A 6,000-nucleotide genomic window follows, 5' to 3' on the forward strand; every position below is an offset into this window, starting at 1 on the left:
CTACTGAATGTCCTGAAAGCAAACACTCAGCCACCTCCGGGAACTGGCTGGGTGTGATGCTCTGAAGGGAGCAGGTGCCTCAACCAGGACAGACTCAGCAACAAACCGCCAGGCAAGTTTGACAGGGGGAGAGACACAGCCAGGGCTCGGTGCTCTGGGGGATCCGGCCCAGCCCCTGCAGAGCAGAGCAGCAAGGGCATGGCGAGCCTCAGGCAGACCATCTTTCCAAAGGCAGGGACTCTGTGGAGGGAGGCTGGGCTCTAGAGCCATTCCATCAGTAACTTGTATATGAATGCTAGAATCAAACAGCCCCTTTGATCATGAATAATTTTAACATTTGCTGTACTATCCTGAAATGAAACTTTTGGATAATATAATGTGTCTATAAGTGATAGATAGATGATGTTACAGATGGATAGATAGATGACAGAGAAATAAAGATGATATAGATTAGATAGATAGATGATAGATAGATGGTATAACAGATAGATGATAGATAAATAGATCATATATGTAATGCTTTAATGGTAATACGAAAAAAACTGACATAGATATAATATACAATAACATCTATTCTGATAGTAAATGTTTAGGCACAACTACCCTAGATGACAAATCAAGTCCTCAGATGTGTGCATTCAGGTAAAATTAAGGTAAAATTTCTGAGGATTCCACCAGACAGTGGACCTTGCTTTGGTAATTCCAGCGCTCACTAGGGCTGTGGTTTTCTGAAATTAGGAACAAAGCTTGGCAAAGCTTGGAGCAAAACAAAGTCTGGATCCTCCCTTAGTCTCTGCCATAGCTGCAGTGTTGGGAAATCCAGTGTCTGTCACAGCCATGAGGGAAGTGGGTGGTATTGACAGAACACAGGCATGGGACCAGACCAGATCCCCAAACACAGATCTGCCACCCAAATGAGAAGCCGAGGGAGCGACACTAGCCACAGTGCCGTCTGTCTGTGTGGGGCTTTCTCTGCTTTGCAGAACCTCGAGCGTCCTCAGCCCTGGACCACAAAGCCAGTAGTCCCTATGGTCACTGTTCCCACCAAAAAATGCCCCCACAAATTTCCAGCATGCCCCTTTGAGACCCACTCCCACGGTGAGCGCTGACACAGGCAACAGAACCCAGCCCTGCAGTGAGGGTAAGTGGGGGCCAGCCCTTTGCCACTGTCCATGCCCAGCCATGATTCCTAAACTCCATCCTCAGCACAGGCATAGAGCCTTTGGTGGCCCCTCCAGATCCCCTTTGTCAGCCCCTGGACTGTGTGGCCAAACCTATGCAGAAGCACAAAACCCAGGCCATGCACAAGAAAAGGTCAGCCCTGTTCTGAGTGCCTGGGGGTCCAAGCAGGCAGCTGGTTAGCTCTGCCTCTGACACGCCAGCCTCCCACAGCCAGCAGCGTGGGCCCCAGGCCAGCTCAAAAGCACTGGAGAGTCCCTCACATGTTGACCCAAACCTGTAAATTACCCATCAACCCTGCGTCCGCGTGTTTTGGATTCTAAAGAGTTGCACTTGGATGAGCGGGTTCTGAAGCAGGAAGCCTCCTCCCTGGCCAGTGGCCCCAGCCCTGCTCCCTGCACATTGCACCTTTTTTTCTCATTTCTCGCCCACTTTGCTTAGTACTGAACATCTTTGTTCTAGAGGCCCGTTGACTTCCAGAATATGAGTATGCAAATGGGATACTGTGCCCCTGCCCTGTTGGTAATCAACCAACCCACTCTTGCTCCTCTCTTCGGGTGTTCCTCTAAGTCCCACAGAGAAGACCACAGTTGTGTAGGAAGGTTAGGTAAAGCTATGGGGCCAATGATCTTGTGGACAACCAAAGTCAGCACCTTTGCAAACCAGGATTCATAACTAAATATGCTGGCATTTCTGGCTTTATTCAAACCACTTCCAAACTAAGATAAGCACATAGACAGAATATCACATTCTAGACATAAATGTGGGTCTCCTGCCAAACATGAAACAAGCTAATGAACCAGCGAAAGCCCCAATCTTTGACTGGCTCATGAACTCAGTATTTAAAACAGTAACACTAGGCTTTTGTGGGAACTATTGATGCACATTTAAGTCTTTTAATAAGGGTAAGTAAGAAGAACTCATTCTAAAAATGACTCTGGGGATGTTTTTTGAGCTAGTAGTCAAGCACATGGCCAGAGCTTGCTAACTCGATGCACAAATCTGGTGTCTGCTGACAGCTATCCTCAACAGTGAGCAAATTTCTTGGGATCTGGGTTTCTCAATCTTTAAATGAGGCCAGGTGCGGTGGTGCACACCTGTAATCCCAGCACTCTGGGAGGCTAAGGGAGGCAGATCACTTGAGCTCAGGCGTTCGAGACCAGCCATGGGCAACATGGAGAAACCCCATCTCTACCAAAAATGCAAACAATTAGCTGGTCATGGTGGTGTGCACCTGTGGTCCCAGCTACTCAGGAGGCTGAGGTGGAAGGATCACTTGAGCCCCTGGAGGCGGAGGTTGCAGTAAGCCGAGATGATGCCACTGCACTCCAGCCTGGGTGACAGAGCAAGACCCTGTCTCAAAAATAAACAAATAAATGAGGCTAGGAATGGTGCGGACATACCCACCCAGGAGAGATGAGGATGGTGATGGTGAGGGGCCAGGTGACGTGATGCAGGAGTCTCCAGAGCTGCCGGGAGCCCCGCGGGCTGGGAGGCACCATGGGTACAGCAGCCCAGATGCCGCCGCAGGGCCACTCCAGTGTGCTGTGCTGGGCAGGGCCCTCCTAGGTCTCTGCAGCAGGGAGGAAGCGAGGTGTTACTGGGCCAGCTCTGTTCTCCTGAGCCCGGCTGGCTCCCGTCATCTGGACCTAAGTGGCCAAACAGGTTTTCCAGGTGGCAGCTGAGCTCCTGCAGCGCCTGGAACACTTTGTTCCTAGTAGTGTCCCGGAGGGCTGTGTTCACAAGCCAGGTTCAACGTGCGATGGGAGCCTGACAGGGAGGGTGTATCCTTCATGTGTCCCCAAGCGTGACCCGGAGCACTCCAGAGAAGAAAGTCACCCTTTGTCGGGTTAAACAGGGCTGTGTTTTTAGAGCAAAGGACAGAGGGAAAGGTCAGAGTCTCTCTCGTTCGTGCCCTTCTCAGGAGGACCTGAGCTCCCACCAGAGAAGAGGCCTAGAAAGGTGACACATCTCTAGCAGGGCCCCAGAAAATTACATTTTGGAGAAAAGAATGCCTTACCTCATTCTTTGCTTAATTGTCTATGGTAGTGGTTCCAAATCTGGGGAAGTATTTTTAAACAGATTTCCAGGCTCCAACCCAACTAGAATCTCTGCAAGGGGAACCCAGGAATCCATGATTCTGATGTTACAGGTGTAAAGGACTAACGTTCAGGTGCTGTGACCCCCACTCCCAAGATTTCTGGGATACTCACTCCCCAGAGTTGAAATGATAAAGCCTGAGGCATTTCTAAAAATATCAGTCAACTGGTTGAATTTCATTTCTGCTCATGACCACTAAAATTCAACTGAGTCCCAGAGAAAAATTCAGAGACAGTGCATTTTTCATTGTTTTCTTGCCAGAAACCTTGGCTCCGTATTCCTATGCCATCCATTACTATTAGCTGTGTGCTCGCCTGCCAGGGCCAGCCCTGCATTCAGGGAGCTCACACACCCTCCAGCTCTGGACTTCCATGCCTGGCTGGGGCACCTACAGCCAATAAGCCACTCACATTGGTAAACCTGTTTTAACCCAGCTCTCCTGGTTTCTGTGTTTCAAAATCAGAAATCAGCCAAATGTCACTCCCCACCTGGATGGTCAGCTCTGGAGGAAGGGCTGTCAGGTCTGGGTGTTCGCAGCTCAGCTCGGCACCCGAGGGTGCAAGGAAGAAGCCAGTGCGTACATGAAGGACAGCTTGTTTCTCTTTCTTACTGCTGGCTCTCAGCCAATGTCAGAGGAATCATAGCCCCTACTGCCTCTCCTCTTCTAGACCCCCACTCCCTCTCCTCTTCTCCAAGCTGCCATTCCTGAAAGCTGCTTTCATCTGCCTTCCTTCTTCAATAAGGGAGAAAGGAACTAATAGCAGTTGAATTTTACTGTGCCTGGTGCTTTCACTCTATGTTATCTCTGAAAGCATCCCATTTCTCAAGCAGCCTTTTGTAATATTATCCCAATGAGAAAGTAAGGCCCAGAGAAGTTAAGGACTTTTCACAAGGTCACACAGCTGGTAGCAGAACGAGCATTCAGGCTCCAGCCTGCATAAGGCAAAGTTGGCCCTTGAGCAAAGCTCCTTGGAATTCAGAGGAAATGCTCTTGTTTCAGAAACCGTCATCTCTACAGGGCCAGGTGCCACAAGGTAGAAGAACAGCCCAGTGCCCATCAAGGCCCACTCACAGAGCCCAGGGCGGGAAACCCACACAGGAGAGCCACAGTACCCACAGAAACCACTCCCATCAGCCCTGCAGGACCCTGACGATGCCTGGCCACTGCTCTTCCCTCCAGGCCCGCCCTGGGGAGCCAGTGAGATAGAACATTCAGGGAGAAAGGAGTGCTGATGGGGATCCCTGGGACTTCCCCAAGGTGTCCAGATGGCCCACAGAAGCACCAGGAGGGTGAGTCACAGCAATTGCTGGTGACCAGCAAGGAGACAGTGAGATTTCAGAGCCCAGTTCTGGGGATTCTTGGGCCCATTTTCTTTGTGCACCGTCTGGGGGAGGTGGAGGGGTCAGTTCCTCTTAGATCCTTTCAAAAGTCTTCTCAAGAACCCCAGCCCAGTATTGTTCCTCTTCCCATCCCCCACTCCCAACACCCCAGGTGACACCTCAGGGGGACGTTTGTGCTTGGACTTGTAGTCTTAGTCCAAGCAATGACCTCCCACTGAGCGTCTCAAGCAACAACCGCAGCACTGAAAGTGTGTGCTTTGCCGCACAGGGGCAGATACCTGGAGTCCTGCTGTCACTACTTGGTCAGCTGAAGAACGGTGTGGGAGCACGGAGCAGGAGGCAACTCCGGCAGCCTCCATCCAGAAACTGCGCTGTGAGCTCTGCCAGCAGAAGCAAGACAAAGGCGAGGGCCTGGCTGACCCGGTCACAATGCAGCCCACCGGACACCTTGCTTAACTGCATGGCACAGAACAGGCTGCCCTTCATCACAGGCTCGGCCACAGGCCAGGGCAGCCATGGGCAGGGCGAGAATCGGCAGCCACCCAGCTGCTCTCCCATCTGTAAAATGAGAGAGAACGTGCAGCTGAAACTATAGGACACAGCACAGACGCCTGCCCGGTAGAGTACCCCAGGTGGCTGCTAATCACTGCATGCTGACCCCGCCCCTCGGCCCCACCACCACAACCATGCACCCTTCACAGATGGAGAAACTGGGGCTGGCAGCAGCAGTGACATTGTTGGTGTCCGGATAGCACCCCCAAGGCTGGCGTACACGCCCCCGAGCGCTTGGCCCCTGAGGGTGGCTTCCAGATGGCCTGAGAGTCAGCTGCCTCTGTTTTCTTAGGAATCTTCAGCAAAGGGGACAGATGACCTGCTTGTGTTGTGCAATTTGGGTAGTGCTCTGGACCTCCCTCTCTGGGTCACTGTCTGCTGCCGTGGCCAAAACAGCATGGCTGATTTGTAAATAAACACAGTGAGGAGCCCCCTGAGCCCGCAGGAGATGATGATGGCGCTGGGGGCTGAATTTCACAACTGCGTCCCTTTTTGTTTTCAATTAGCTGGGGAGGTGGCTGCCTGCAGGAGGGAAGGAGGGCAGGAGGCGAGGGGGAGAGGCTGTTTTCCCTCTTGTTCTCGGGGTTGCCCCAGGAAGGAGCCATTCCACAGACAGGCAGGGTGTCCATCCACTAAGATCTCGCTCTTCCTGGGCTGCCCTCCGGATTGGTGGATCAGTGGATTGGTCGCTCCAGGCCCAGCCCAGCCGCACTTGGCAGGAGCCCAGCAAGAAGCGTTGTCCTAGAGCCAGGCAGAAGCAGGTTCCTCTGTTGAATGCAAAGGGCAGCTCTGCATTAGCAGGCTATTCAGACGTGCAGATGTAATTTT

General features: G+C 52.0%; 1 long non-coding RNA gene across 3 annotated transcripts in view; it reads right to left on the minus strand.

Moving 5' to 3' along the window:
- The window catches only part of LOC129047915 (uncharacterized), a 102,247-nt gene extending 96,472 nt beyond the window's left edge, over positions 1-5,775 (minus strand). The window contains exons 1-2 of one of the 3 annotated variants that reach the window (XR_008509795.2): positions 4,899-5,775; positions 2,587-3,039 (exon numbers count right to left, since the gene is read on the minus strand). This is a non-coding gene — a long non-coding RNA (uncharacterized LOC129047915). The remainder of the gene's footprint in view (positions 1-2,586; positions 3,040-4,898) is intronic. The other 2 variants (XR_008509796.2, XR_010136547.1) reach the window with 2 other exon arrangements.
- Between the last annotated feature and the right edge of the window lie 225 nt (positions 5,776-6,000).

Source organism: Pongo abelii, chromosome 13, assembly GCF_028885655.2.
Source record: "Pongo abelii isolate AG06213 chromosome 13, NHGRI_mPonAbe1-v2.0_pri, whole genome shotgun sequence".
NCBI lineage: Eukaryota > Metazoa > Chordata > Mammalia > Primates > Hominidae > Pongo > Pongo abelii.